This window comes from Macaca mulatta, chromosome 10, assembly GCF_049350105.2.
Source record: "Macaca mulatta isolate MMU2019108-1 chromosome 10, T2T-MMU8v2.0, whole genome shotgun sequence".
In the NCBI taxonomy this organism is placed as follows: Eukaryota; Metazoa; Chordata; class Mammalia; order Primates; family Cercopithecidae; genus Macaca; species Macaca mulatta.
In genome coordinates this window covers 24,841,701-24,855,561 of record NC_133415.1, presented here as the reverse complement: position 1 = coordinate 24,855,561, position 13,861 = coordinate 24,841,701, and the positions used below count along the sequence as shown (strand labels likewise).

General features: G+C 45.2%; 1 long non-coding RNA gene across 1 annotated transcript in view; it reads left to right on the top strand.

Annotated features, from left to right (window-relative positions):
• Positions 1-13,861, top strand: part of LOC107000618 (uncharacterized) — a 52,511-nt gene that overhangs the window by 33,083 nt on the left and 5,567 nt on the right. The window contains exons 5-8 of the long non-coding RNA XR_013399436.1: positions 844-947; positions 2,050-2,112; positions 6,612-6,690; positions 12,833-12,916. This is a non-coding gene — a long non-coding RNA (uncharacterized LOC107000618). The remainder of the gene's footprint in view (positions 1-843; positions 948-2,049; positions 2,113-6,611; positions 6,691-12,832; positions 12,917-13,861) is intronic.

Genomic DNA, 13,861 nt, shown 5'->3' with positions numbered 1-13,861 from the left:
AGCATAATGCTTTCGATATTTCTTCATGCTGTAACATAGGTCAATAGCTCATTCCCCTCCCCCCTCTTTTTTTTTTTTGAGACAGGATCTCACTCTGTCGCCCAGGCTGGAGTTCGGTGGCACGATCTCAGCTCACTGTAGCCTCAACCTCCCTGGCTCAAGCCATTTTCTCACCTCAGCCTCCAAAATAGCCGAGACTACAGGCACAGGCCACCATATCTGGCTAGTTTTTGCAATTTTTTGTAGAGACAGGATTTCACCGTGTTGCCCATGCTGGTCCTGAATTCCTGGGCTCAAGCAATCCTTCTGCCTTGGCCTCCCAAAGTGTTGGGACTACAAGCTTGAGCCATAATGCTGGACCACTCATTTCTTTTTTTTAATTGCTGAATACTATGAATATACCTCAGTTTGTCTGTTCTCCTGTTGATGGACATCAGAGATATCTGCAGGTTTTGCCTATAACGAGTAGAGCAGCTATGAACATTCTTGCACAAGATTTTTTGAAGATATGTTTTCATTTCTTTTAGGTAAATTTCTGAGGGCAGGATTAATGGGCCACATAACAAATATGTTTGACTTTTTAATAAACTGCTACAAAATTTCCAAAATGGTCGTACCATTTTGTACTTCCACTCACAATAGATGAGCATTCCAGTTCCTCCTCATCCCTGCCAATGTTTGGTGGTGTCAGTTCCTTCCACTTTAGCCATTCAGCTGGGTGTGTAATGGTGAGTGGGACTTTGATGGACGGGGAAATAAGATGCCTGGAATGTCAGACAAATCCGTTGAAGGTAATACCCAAACAATATTACAGTTACTAAATATGGGTGATTTATTTGACAGTTTCAAGGAACCACAAATCCCCCCTGTGGAGGGCCAACTCCAAACTCATTTCCCACTCCATGCTGGCAGTAGACAACATGTCCCTCATGCTCATGCTCTCAGGGGTAAGCAGGTTCTTTTTTGTTTTGTATTATTTTGGCTTTAAACTTTTTCTTTCTGCTTCTGTTGGACCAGGGGAGTCAGATTATTTACAAAGTGCAGGTAATTTTATGAGAAGTCAAAAGGTAACTCCTATGCTGAGCCACAGTGTGCACGCAGAATGAAAAGTCAGCTCCAACAGTGACCAATCCTGCGTTCTGATCTTTCTGCACAACTAAGCCTGCTTTGTGAAAGCTCATTCTCCGGCTTGAAGCCATCTATTTGCTCTCATCACTAGAAGAATAAAATGCATGCTCCACAGAGCCTTGAGTGCTGACCACCATGGACCTCTCCACCTCATCTCCGCGTGCTTCCTCCCTGTGTTCCACTTCTGCTGTCTTTGTTAGGCGTCTCGAATGCTCAAGAGTTAACGCCTGTCTCAGGCTTTTGCTCTTGCTGTTTTTCTTTTTGTTTCTGGGACAGGATCTCATTCTGTGACCCAGGCTGGAGTGCACTTGCTATTTCTTGTGTCTGTAATGCTGTTTTTCCTGCTCTCTCTTTTTAATTTTATTTTTGCTATTTATTTATTTATTAGAGACAGGTCTCACTCTGTCACGTAGGTCGGAATACAGTGGTGAGGTCACAGTTCACTGCAGCCTCAACCTTCTGGGTTCAAATGATCTTCCCACCTCAGCCTCCTGAGTAGCTGGGACCACAGGCATGGGCCACCTGGCTAATTTACTTTTTTTTTTTTTTTTTTTTTGGAGAGACAGGGTCTTGTCATGTTGCTCAGGCTGGTCTTGAACTCCTGGGCTCAAGCAATCCTTCCACCTCGGTCTTCCAAATGCTGGGATTACAGACATGAGTCACTGTGCCCAACCTCTTCCTACTCTTTAAGGATGAATTTCTTAACTTTGGGTCTCAGCTTTTCAGCATTTTGCCATCTCATCAGAGATGATCTTCCCTAATCACCAAATTAAAATGATTTATTTAGAGAGCTAGATTTCCAGTCTTTTTATTAAAAATATGGAATCTACTAGAGTCATAGGTCTTTCCCCCAATCAGTCTCGAGGGAGAAGAAGAAAGTGTCAGTGACTCCTCTTCTGATTTGACTCTACTCTCCCACAGCTACTTCTGTCTGGATAGCACAGAGATGCTCACTGCAATGATTACCAGGCAGCCCATTGTCAGGTAAGGTAATCAATCAGAATGCCATGACTCTCTTTGAACGTTATTTTCACAGGGCATGAAAATAATGTCTTAAGAATTTCTAAACTCTTAGGAATTTCTCAGGACCCCTTTGCTCACAGTGTACTTTCAGGTCCAGTTGCTTAAGAATTATAGATATTCACACACACCTCCATATGGCACTGAAAAATGAGACTGCACGTTCCTAAGAATGTTCTCAATTTCGCATCTTATCAAATAGATTTCTTTGAAGCTCATTTTGTGAAGGAGGAAGATATCTGCCCCATGGTCACTACAGGGGAGAGGAACTCTCCTCTTCATCATCTTTTGAGACTTCCTCTGTTAATTGTGAAGCCTTCTACATTGTTAAGGCCAGGCCCTGGAATGTCACTGTTTGATATTATAACAAAAAAGTTGGTTCCTGGAGCTCAATTTTACTGGCAGAAATGGAGATGGGGATGAACAAAAGCATTTTTAAATTTAATAAAAAGTGAACTAAGGATCACAGGATATGAATCCTGCAAAGAACTTGTACTCTGTAATCAGTTTATTTATTTTTTGGGTTGCTTACATCCTTCTTTGTTTTTCCCATTACATAGGGGAAATCCATGGGGTCAGGACTAGGTATGTCCCTTTTAGGGCTTGTATGCCCAGCACTCAGCATAAAACTTGGCACGTAATAGGTGCTCAGCAAACATTTGTTGAATGAACGAATGGATAGATGGATGGATGTGTGGAGGAGTGGATGGGTGGCTCATTGGTATGCTTCTTAGATGAGGAGTTCATAAAAATTCTTCCCTCAGTCAGAATGTTCCTTGTGTCCTCTGAGTGGGGAGGGGTATGTGGTTCTTAGTAAATTCCAATGTTTTGCCAAAGAAGGCACATTCACATGCATGTAACTTCTCAACTTCTCCCACTTTCCCGTCTCTTGCTCCCACATGACCAAGCCCACCTGGTACAGAGAAAAACAACCCCTAGCACCATGCTGGCTGATGGTGATGCCTCAGGCCTCCGGTTTCTTTCTACATTCTGTGTTCCAGGATGTTACAATCACAGCTAAGGAGAATCAGTTGAAAAGAATCAAGTGACCTCCAGAGGGGACAGGCTAGTTTTCATAGCCAGAGGCCTGGAGTTCAAATTTACCCTAGCTTTGCTCCATTTCAAGGTGACCAAGACCCCACTGGGATGCAGACATCATCCACATCCCTGTCCTCTCCTGGGTGGGCCCTTTAAAAAAGTCTTGGAGGAAACTGACTGCCAGAGTCCAGGCCCATCTAAGGGACAGTCACAGACAAAGTAGTTTTAAGCAGTATCAGGGGATCCTAGGTGGGGTGGTCAGATTTAGCAAAAACAAAGAAACAAACAAATGAAAATGAAGCTATAAGCTCAGTTAAATTTGAATTTCAAATAAACACGAATAATTTTTTCAGCATGAGTGTATTCCAAATATTGCATGAGACATAGTCATACTAAATGCGATTCCTTGTTTATCTGAAGTTAAAATTTAACTGGGTGTCGTGTATTTTAACTGGCAACCCTACCTCCTCCAGCTCTCAGTGGCCACAGTAGAAAGCAAGGAGGCAGCTTTGAGGATGAAGGTCAGGGTCACCGCCCCAAGTTACCTATTTTGTATTTTGAAGTTCCTCCTTTGACTTACTTTGTAAAAAGGGCTCCACTGATTTTCTTTTTTTAATTCTTAAAATTATGATTCCAGAGCTTCGTGTGTTCCCTCTTGACCTAAACCTGCAAACCTCAAGGTTGACCTTCGCATATAAGGAGGATGCCCCATGCAGTGGGCATTTGTCCAACTTGGGGTGTGGCTCTTCTCTCGTGTGGGTCTCAGGCTAGGTGGTAAGCAGAGAAAAGAGTTCATGATGGTGAGGGAGTGGTGTTTGGCATGGTAGCTCACATCTGCAATCCCAGCACTTTAGGAGGCTGAGATGGGAGGATCACTTGAGCCCAACCAGGAGGGCAACCCCTCAACCTGTTGCCGGCCTGGGCAACACAGTGAGACCCCATCTCTACAAAAAAACAAAAAAATATTAGCTAGGCATGGTGCTGTGCACTTGTGGTCCTACTATTAGGTAGGCTGAGGTGGGAGGATTCCTTGAGGCCAGGAGTTTGAGGCTGCAGTGAACCATGATTCGGCCACTGCACTCCAGCCTGGGTAACAGAGTGAGATCCTGAAAGAATAAAAATAAAAGCAAGCAAGCAAGCACGCAGCAAGAAAGAAAGAGAAAAAGAAAAGTTCATGGAGATCAAGAACTTGGCATTTCCAGGCACCAACACCCTGAGGCAGTCACACCCAGCAGCCTCTCTAGTGAGGTGGGAATGGAAGTTTGAAGACAGCCCTGGAAGAGGAGGAGGTTGGTGTTTTCAGAGGGACTCCAAAGACACAAAGCCAGGGACTGAGGGTCCCTGAAGCTTAGGTTAGAAATACATGTTTTAGGTTGGGTTCCACCAGAAGCAGACCCTGAGACAATTACTTTAGTGCAGGTAATTTACTAGGGGAGGTGATCCACAGGCGGGGAGTGGGAAGTTAGCCAGGGAAGAAAAGGACCCAATGCAGGTATATGAAGGAGAAGGTTACATGGTGGGCAATGGGCTCAGTCCTGCTGGGGACCTCTGGGAGGCTGTGTAGAGCGTACCTCATACCTTTGGTTGTTTCATCCAAGACGTGAGGGAGCTGAGGTATTGATTCACCACCTCCTATCAGCCATCGGTTGAGGGCTGGGGGGTGGGGTGAATAGTGAAGTGCCCCTGACACTTTCTATATGTCCTGTATGTGAGCTGATGATATCTGGTAGCCAGAGACAGCAGAGATCACAGGTACTTGCAATAGGAAGCTGTCCAGTAGGTGGTTGCCAAGGGGATGTGGGTGGGATACCAACAGTGCCTGCTGCAGTGGCACTGCACAACCACAGAAGTGGTTACTTCTGATCAAGCACCATGTAGTACATTCTCTGCTTGGAGCTTCATGTGCAGTTGTTTAAATTCTCACTGACTCTGGGAGGGAGGGACTAGTATTCTCTTTAGTTTACAGAGAGGTGAAGTCACTTTCCTAAGGTCACACAGTTAGGAAAGGAAGCATCTATTTTGCAAACTCAAGTCATTTTGACTTCAAAGGCCAGAATCTATCTATGCTTTGCTGAAGCTGTGATTTCTTTTTGGACCCTCATGGTAAAGAAGGAAATGAGAAAATGCAAGACAGAGTATTTCTCAGGCAGTGGCTGAGAACAGGAATTCACCACATGCCTTTGAATAAGGCATGATTACTATTAACCCCTATTCTGTCGACAAAGAAACTGAGGCTCAGAGAGGTGACTTACTTGCCAGAGGTCACTCTGCTGGTAAATGGCCCAGCTGGAATTGGACCTCAGGTTTCTTTGGGTTTTAGCCACTCTTTTTGACTGCCTCAGTTTCCCCATCTGACATAGGAGATGGTTGAAAATATGGTATCCGAGTCTGGCATAGGTAGAATTGTGTCCCACAAAAGAGATGGTGAACTTCTAACCCCCGGTATCTCAGAATGCGATATTATTTGGGAACAGAGTAATTGCAGATATAATTAGATAAGAAGAGGGTATACTGGAGTAGGGTATACCCTTAATCCAATATGACTGGTGTCTTCATAAGAAGAAGGAAGATAACATGAGGACAGACACACAGGGGGACGATCACATGATAACAGAGGCAGAGATTGGAGAGGTGCAGCTGCAAGGCAAGGGGTGCTGAAGATTGACGGCCACCACCGGAAGCTGGAAGACGCAAGGGAGGATTCTCCCATACAGGCTTCAGGGGGAGCATGGCCCTCCTGCACCTGGAGTTTAGACTCTGAACCTCCAGAACTGTGAGAGAATACATTTCTGTATTTTAAGGCTTCTAGTTTGGGGTACTTTTTGTTTGTTTGTTTTGAGATAGGTTCTTGCTCTGTTGCCCATGCTGGAGTGCAGTGGTGCAATCACAGTTTATTGCAGCCTTCACCCCTGGGCTCAAGCAATCCTCCCACCTCAGCCTCCTGTGTAGCTGGGACTACAGGAACATGCCACCACGCCTGGCTAATTTTTGTATTATTATTATTATTATTTTTGTAGAGATGGGGTTTCACTATGTTGCCCAGGTTTGAGCTCCTGAGCTCAAGCGATCTTCCTGTCTCAGCCTCCCAAAGTGTTGGGATTACAGGTGTAAGCTACTGCACCTGGTCCAGGGCAATTATTACTATGGTGACCCGAGGAACCTAATGGAGTCTCCTTCTGGCAGCAAGATTAACGTAGAGCCACTGCCGTTCCCCACCCTGCTCACCCCAAGAAGCACAGTCCAGAGCCTCTGTTGTGTAGATTTCTCATGGGTGATACAGAAGGGGTTGGGGTTGCTGGGAACCCACTGTGGGGGGCAGTGAGAAGCCCTGGTGAGAAAAATTGGCCCAGCCTCAGGAAATCACAGTCTTCAGGTAGTGGTGGGAGTGTAATAACAACTTGTACTGTCTGACGGCTCTCTCGTAGCTCCAGGTGGAGTGCAGGAACCACGGGACCTGGCGCATTCTGGAAGCACTGTCAGAGACCCAAACTCATCATTAGTGAGGTGAAGGTGAACTCCCAGAAAATGGTGATGGGGGAACTTTTTTTTTTAAACAGGATCTCACTCTGTTGCCTGGGCTGGAGTGGAGTGGCGTGATCTTCGCTCATTGTAGCCTCCAACTCCTGGGCTCAAGGTATCCTCTTGCCTTGCCTCTCAGGTAGCTGGGATTACAGCAATGTGCCACCACACCCAGCTAATTTTAAAATTTTTTATGATATAGATGGGATTTCACTATATTGCCCAGGCTGGTCTCAAACTCCTGGTTTCAAGCAATCCTCCCATCTCTGCCTCCCAAAGTGCTGGGATTACAGGTGCACAACAACATGCCTGGCCCAATTTTCTTTTTTGTCTTGTCTTGTCTTGTCTTTTCTTTTCTTTTTTCTTTTCTTCTCTTCTCTTCTCTTCTCTTCTCTTCTCTTCTCTTCTCTTCTCTTCTCTTCTCTTCTCCCCTCCCTTCCCCTCCCCTCCCTTCCCCTCCCTCCCCTCCCTCCCCTCCCTCTCCCTCCCTCCCTCTCCTCTCCTCTCCTCTCCTCTCCTCTCCTCTCCTCTCCTCTCCTCTCCTCTCCTCTCCTCTCCTCTCCTCTCCTTTCCCTTCCTTTCCTTTTGACATGGGATCTCACTCTGTCACCCAGGCTGGAGTGCAGTGGTACGGTCTTGATTCACTGCAACCTCTGCCTCCTGGGCTTAAGTGATTCTCCTGCCTCAGCCACCCGAGTAGCTGGGATTACAGGCATCCACTATCACACCTGGCTATTTTTTATTTTTATTTTTAGTAGAGACAAGGTTTCACCATGTTGGCCAGGCTGGTTTTGAACTCCTGACCTTGAGTGATCCTCCTCCCTTGGCCTCCCAAAGTACTGGGATTACAGGTGTGAGTAACCACTCCTAGCCCCAGTTTTGATTTCTAAAGATAAATGCTGGGGAGACTGAGGATGGGATATCCCAGAGGCCAGGCAAAGGAGGGAGGCTTCAGGTGGGGAGAAGCCATGGAAGAGGCGACAAGATGGTGGCTGTCCCAATACTGGCCATTGGTAGTAACAGTGACTGTGGTTATAATTTATAAAATCGTGCCTGAAACTGATCATCTACTGAGCACCAGGATCTGTGCCAAGTGTTTTACGTGCACTAGCTCATTGAATCCTCACAGCAGGTCTGGGAAGGTGGTATCTACTTTCCTCCCCATTTTACACAAAAGGGAAATTGAGACTCAGAAGAGTTAAGCCACTTACCTGAGGTCACACACAGAGTCCATATTTTTATCTATTTGGCACCTTCAATTTCCCTCTCTCTTCCCCTCCTTCCACCCCTAGCTCTGTCTCCTTATTTCTGCTTGTCCAGACTCCTATACATCCTTCAAAGCCCAGGCCCATCCTTCAAAGCTCCTACACATCCTTCAAAGCCCAAATCTTACTAATTTCCTGGGAGTACTTCCTTAGTAAATTATCGCACTTGAATCTTTGCTTACTATTACTACTGCTATTCACACCACTTATAAAAATTACTATTATATGTCACCTCTTCCGAGAATCCTTCTGTATTCCTCTCCCTATTTTAGTGAGGACTTGCTCTTCTGAATTCTTGAGGCCCCGACTATCATCTTGTTAGACATGTGCTCCTTGGTGGAAGTCTCCATATGTGTACACATGGGTGTATCTGGGGGGCCTGGGGAGCTGGCTGGTGCTTAGGAAGACAGGTTCTGAGCACAGTATTCCTGAGTCTGAAGCCAGCTCTTCTGCTTCTTAGGTGCACGAGCTTGGACAAGTTACTTACCCTCTTGAACCTCAGTTTTTCCATCTAGGAGAAGAATTGATGAGATGATACAGTACATTGTACGGTGCCTAATACATAGTAGGTACCCAATAAATGTTAACTATGATTGTAATTGTCATCCTTATGAGAGAATGAGTCTACCAGTGTGTATGTGATCTTGTATGGTGGCCTCAGTGAACCTGGATTGCCGTTAGTCCATGTGTGTGTTTGTGTGCACACGCGCTGTCTTTCTAAATTGTAATCTCCTTCAAGGTAGGTTCTCCCGCAATACCAATGTCTATTGTGCATTAAATTCCTCTGACATTTTAGTAGCACAGTCATGTTGGAGTCCACCTAGATCTGCTCCTATCGCCTTTACCAGGGCCACATACCCATCTCTCTGCTCTGGTTTGCTTTTCTGCTTATGGCTGGCAGGTGCCTTGGAGTTTACAGCCCCCTGGGATACCCAGGGCTGTTGACTGACTAGTGTGAGACGTGGGGGCCTAACCTCTGCTTCAAGGAAAGTCAAACTCTAATGTGCAATTTATGTTCCTGGGTTCCCTGCAGGACCAGGCTGAGGCTGATCCTTACTTAGTGTTTTTTTGTTTCCTGTCCTGCTTATCTCACTCTCTTACTGATTTTCCCGGGAGCACTTCCTTAGTAAATTATTGCATTTGAATCTTTTGTTCACTATTACTACTACTATTGACACTACTACTAAAAATTGCTATTATAACTCTTACTATTTATTATGACTGCTATTGCTACATCAACTACCATTCCTACTAGCACTAATTGCAATTACTACTGTCACTATTATTTTTACCAGTACTACTGTTGCTACTATTTCTGCTACTACTGCCATATTATTATCACTACTAATACTACTTCTGTTACTACTGCCATTACTAGTACTATTAATATCATGTGGTATTAATACCACAATAGCACTATCTTGCTTGCTACTGTTAGGTTGGTGTAAAAGTCATCGTGGTTTTTGCCATTAAAAGTAATGACAGAAACTACAATTACTTTTGCACCAACCTGATACTACTGCAACTACTACTCTTACTAAATACTACTATTACTACTACTATTGTTTCAATGAGTACTATTGCTATGATTACTATTTTCATCTCTACAGTTACTACTTTTATTGCTACCACTATCACTATTACTTCTACTAGTAGGACCAGTAGTCATTTTCATTTGTAGAATATTTGTAAAATCAAATTTTGAATGGGGTCTGCACTCAAACAGTGTTTATGATTACTGATCTCAACGACAACTCACTGAGGTGAATAGTATTATCTCTTTTTCAAAGATGTGAAAACTGAGGCTCAGACGGGCTCCTAGAGACTTGGTCGTATATTTGCTGTGCAGTTTTGAGCAAATCTGGAGGCGAATGTGGCTCTTCTGTATCTGTACTCAACAAATCTACTCTGGTTCCTCTTGTAGCTATATATATACACACACACACACACATATATACATATATATATAAAAAGTGTGTGTGTGTGTATATGTGTGTGTGTGTGTATATATATATATATATATATATATATACACACACTTTTTTTTTCTTTTTAAGATGGAGTCTTGCTCTGTTTTAACATGGAGTCACCTCTGTAGAGGTGGTTTCTGGCTTTTGAGGACTGGCGATGCCACCAACTGGATGTCAGGGTTCATGGGAGTCAGGCTGTCATTAGCAGAATTAGGAAAAAGTCAAGGGTGCAAAGAAAGACAGACACATTTCCCCCAGCACTTCTCTGGATGGGGAAAAAGCGTTGACCAAAGTTCTGAAGTTCTCGATAGAGGAATAAAATTGGAGAGAATAAGAGAAACCATATCATTGTAACAAAGTGAAGTTAAAATTATTACTCTGTTTTTATCCTATTCTAAATTATATATAAATTCAGACTACCTCAATAGAGGCCCAAATACTCCCATTTTAATGCTATATTCTTTTTTTTTTTTTTTTTTGAGTTGAGTCTTGCTCTGTCGCCCAGGTTGGATCTCAGCTCGCTGCAACCTTCGCCTCCCAGGTTCAAGCGATTCTCCTGTCTCAACCTCCCCTGCTAGCTGGGATTACAGGTGCACGTCACTACGCCCAACTATTTTTTGTATTTTTTAAGTAGATATGGGGTTTCACCATGTTGGCCAGGCTGGTCTCGAACTCCTGGCCTCAAGTGGTCCACTCACCTCGGCATCCCAAAGTGCTGGGCTTACAGGCATGAGCCGCCATACCCACTCTTAATGCCATATTCTATATTTAATAGAAATGTGTTAAAAACAAGGAAATATCTTGCTAAATCATTAAAAGAGGTGTCTGTAAAACCGCAGAGAGAGAGAGAAAGAGAGAGAGAAAGAGAGAGAGAGAGAGAGAGACCCCCTTTTCATCTCCTTATCACGCAATCTCCCCAAAGTTTATCTTTGATAAACTGGTCCTATTTCTTGCATTTCTTGTTTAACTGAGGTGGCGCCCTATCCTAGTTTGCGATCCCCGCCCAGTGGAGCCTGAGAGGAGGGCTTGTATGCAGGAGAGTCGGCTGGAAGGAGACGCAGGAAGCAGGAGTGAGGGAGCAGGGAGATGAGGAAGAAAAGCAGGCTACCTTATGAGGGCATGTGTAGCTGGTTATCACTGGGGGAAACTGGGACTCTAGCCTGCCAGACATCCTCTGAGGAGCCCTGCAGAATGTGCCTCAGAATTGCCCACCTGAGGGATGGGGGTATTTATCCCTCAACTCCTCATCCCCTAGCAGAGGGCCAGCCCTGGGGACGTGAGTGCCTTGTACTTGTTGGCTGCACCTAGTGGAGAACTGAGCTGCTTCTGCATCTTTGGAGAAGTCCCTAAGGCAGAAAAGTGGAGTCGTTTCCTGGCTGCTTCTTGCAAAGAGTGTTACTAGCCTGCGTGAAACAGTGTGCCACAGCGATGCAGAAATCAGAGGTGGTTCAAAGGCCTGAAATGCAGGCAAACGATCTCCCATTAGGCATAAATGCTGAGGGTGTCAACAGGCTCAGTGTGGAATCATGGTTAGCACTGGAGCCACACTGCCTGGGCTGGAATTTCAGCACCCTTCTGTGTCATTGGAGGGCCTCTCTGAATTTCAGTTTCCTTATCTGTGCAATGAGAACAACCGCAGTGCCTCCATCGTGGGATGAATATTAGTTGGAGTAAGACACAGGAAGCTCTCGGCCCAGCCAGAAGCACAGAGGAGGTGCTCGGTGAGCATTTCCTGTTATCCCTGTTGTCCGGACACAGGCTTTGAATTCTGATGACTTGGTGGTGGGAGAAAGGGGCAGATGTGGATATTCTTTCCTGGACACTCAGGAAAGTTAGGAAACAAAGGAGAGAAGATAAAAGGCAATCGCAGTTCCAGCCAAATGGACCAGGAAGGATTTTGCCATTTCAGGGACTTACCCCTGGCTCATGTTAGTGATTTGCTTGGAGCATGGGTTACCCTCCCTGGAGCCCCTCTTCCTCTTCCTCCCCAAGTCTTCACCCACCTCCCCTGCCCCAGAGCAGCACCTCCACCAATTCTCCTCGTTAACCGTAAACACAAATCCTGTTATCCGCCCCTCTCGCGGCACTTGCCCCTTGATTTAAGCCACCTTCCATTCCCCTTTCATCAGCCCTGGGCCCCTCCCGTCATACATCTTCTCGTTCATCTCCTTCCCCGCGGTCTCCAGCTTTCCCTGCACCGATCGATGCATTGCAGGGAGATGGCAGGCGGCCTGCCAGGCCTTCGGAGCCTGCTCTTCTTCTGGGGAGCCCGGGCCAGTATTTCTTGTTAAGCTTCTGTCTGGCTGTGTTCGGTTTCTCATTAGCTTTCTGCTGGGGCGCGGTAGTATTTCTTGCTCCTCAGCCGCACAGCCTGGAGATGCCTAGTAATTCTTAAATGGCGAGGTGGAGAGGTGCATCTTTAGAGCACTCTGGGTTCCATCTGGCTGTGGCTTGGAAAGGGGGAGTAAGAGGAAGTGTCCCTTGGTGGTCACAGGTGGATGGGTCTTGGCGGGTCCCTCAGTCACACCGTGCCTTTGCTCAGCACCGTGGGTTAGCGCCTGTCCCTGTGGTCGTCACCACCACCTCAATTTTGCATCCCCGTCATTGAACTGACTCTGATCTGGGTTCCCCAGAGCCAGCTGCCTCCCCATTTCGTCGCTGGAAAGACTCAGATGTGGGCCTGACTCAGGTTCCTCACCTGTGAAATGAGGTGCATGCTCTCTCTCTCTCTTTCTCTCACCTTCTCCCTTTTCTTTATTTAACAAACACAAAACATGTAAACAGGATTCATTATGTCCCAGATAATCTTCTGAGAACTTGACAAACATTAACACGTTTAAATTCTCCTAGTCACTCTATGATAAAGAGACAATCGTTGTGTCTGTTTTACAGATGAAATACTGTGGCACAGAGAAGACAAGCAACTCACCCAAGGTGGCACAGCTAGTAAGCAGAAGAGCTGGGATTTGAACCCAGGTAGTTTGACTCTGGAGCATACACTCTCTTAAGAGATGGCTTCTTTTCATGGTCTTGTGGTCTCCTTAGAGTCCAAAATGCTGATATAGGCGATTCTCATTATTCGTGCTAGTTATGCTCTATAAAGTTGCTGCGATCACTGAATTAGTGAAAACTGACCCATTGCTTCTAGATTGTCAACTGATCAACACATAACCAAGTTTTATGTGTGTTTCTGTTTAAAGATACCTTATTTAATATTTATTGTTGGGTTATTAAATGTTGAACTAACAGCCGGAAGCACTGTAACTCATGTCTGAGTGAAGCTAACCGAATGCATGCATTTTCTCTGTAAGGCACCTCATGACTTTCTTAGGTTTAGGAACACAAGACAGCGCTTCAACACCGTGCCTGGGCCCCTTTTAAACAGCAAAATCACCAAAATCAACAAATGTGATCAAAAACACACAAATGTGAAAAAGATGGAACTAAATAGACTGCAAAAAGGACTAGCTAATTGTATGAGAGCTGAAAAAAGACAGCCTTGCTCAGCCGCAGCCGAAAACACGTGTGTGAGGGACTCGTCTGTTTCACTACACTGCCAGTACTCATGGAAGAGTTGTGGGTATTGATTTTGGGGTTAGAAAGAAATTTTACCAAGCAGGTGAATTTGCAAAAACAGAACCCCTGAATAATGATGATCGACTCTATCTTGCATTATTATTTCCCTGCTCGAACACCTTGTGAGGCTCCCTCCTGTCTATTAAATTAACTATAAACTTCACCTGCCTGCCTTTCAAAGGCTTTGATAATCTGACTGCAGTCCATCTATTAAAAAACTTATTTCTGGCTAGCTGCAGTGGCTCACACCCGTAATCCCAGCACTTTGGGAGGCTAAGGCAGGAAGATTGCTTGAGCCCAGGAATTTGAGACCAGCCTGGGCAACATAGTGTGACCTCATCTCTG